This window comes from Belonocnema kinseyi, chromosome 1 (assembly GCF_010883055.1).
Source record: "Belonocnema kinseyi isolate 2016_QV_RU_SX_M_011 chromosome 1, B_treatae_v1, whole genome shotgun sequence".
Taxonomy (NCBI): Eukaryota; Metazoa; Arthropoda; class Insecta; order Hymenoptera; family Cynipidae; genus Belonocnema; species Belonocnema kinseyi.
The window spans coordinates 18,985,860-18,987,073 of record NC_046657.1 but is presented as its reverse complement, the minus strand read 5'-3'; positions in this window follow the sequence as shown (position 1 = coordinate 18,987,073).

The window sequence follows — 1,214 nt, the reverse complement described above, 5'->3', positions numbered from 1 at the left end:
CTGAAACTTAAATCTACCTGTATTTGATAGAATCTTGAATTATTAATGTTTTAAAAATGTAATCAATAATTTTTTTATTGATCCACTGTATTTATAATCAAATAATCAATACTAAGAGGTACAGTTTGATCAATGCAAAAAAATAACGTTACTAAAATTTTATTTGATGACATATATGTTTACATTTTTTTTCATAAAAGTTTTCACAAACAAACCATAGTCATTTACAACTCGTTTTAGCTAAAGAACGAAATATTTAATTTTACATTATTATAAAAATGTTTGCTAGTTGTACCGTAAAAAATTTTCATCTTTGAGACCATTTAATTTTAATATAGTTAACGTTTTTCAAGTATTCATTGCATGTAATAAAGTAAAGTGAAACTACAATATTAGTTTCGGAGAGTAAGATTATATATTCAAACAACGTTATGGTATTATTAACAAAATTCAAATTACAGCGCTGTCATGCACCAATGCAGCTTACGCCGGCGCCCACTAGTCAATACGTGCCCAAGTTTTTCTTTCGCATTTCGCGGAAAAACAAAACGCGATCGTACTCGTTCGCGCCCGCGCTCGCGTTCATGCTCGCACTCCTGTTTGCTGATAAGATTAACGATAAAATATTGAATCCTTTAAAGGTCCTCAATTGGATAGTTGCTCACAATATGGTTGAAGTGTTTCCAAATATATATGTTGCGTATAGGTTACTACTTACTATCCCAATAGCTAACTGTGAGACTGAGAGATCTTTTTCAGTTTTAAAAAGAATCAAAAATTTATTCCGATCTACAATGCTCAATGACAGATTGTCGGCCTTATCAAGATTGAGTATCGAAAAAGAACTACTTAGGTCGCTCGACTTTGATGATATAATCAGTGAATTTGCACAAAAAAAAGCTAGGAAAAAATTGTAAGATAATCAAAGACTAATTGAAATAAGTATTTGTTATTTTTGTAGTTAGAAATTGTTCTAAAGATAATAAATAAATTATGATAAAAATAGGTTTGAGTTATTTTTCTGCACCGTCAAACATTTGGGTTTTCTCTGCCCTTAAGGGGGCCCCTTCAAGATTTAGCCCCAGGCCCCGAAAAAGGTTAATCCGGCGCTGGTCAGCTGGTGCCGAAAATTCGATAACGAACATGGTTCGCTTCTCGAAGTCAAGAAGAACCATGTCAGGCCTCGAGTGAGCAACAGAAACATTTGTCGAGAA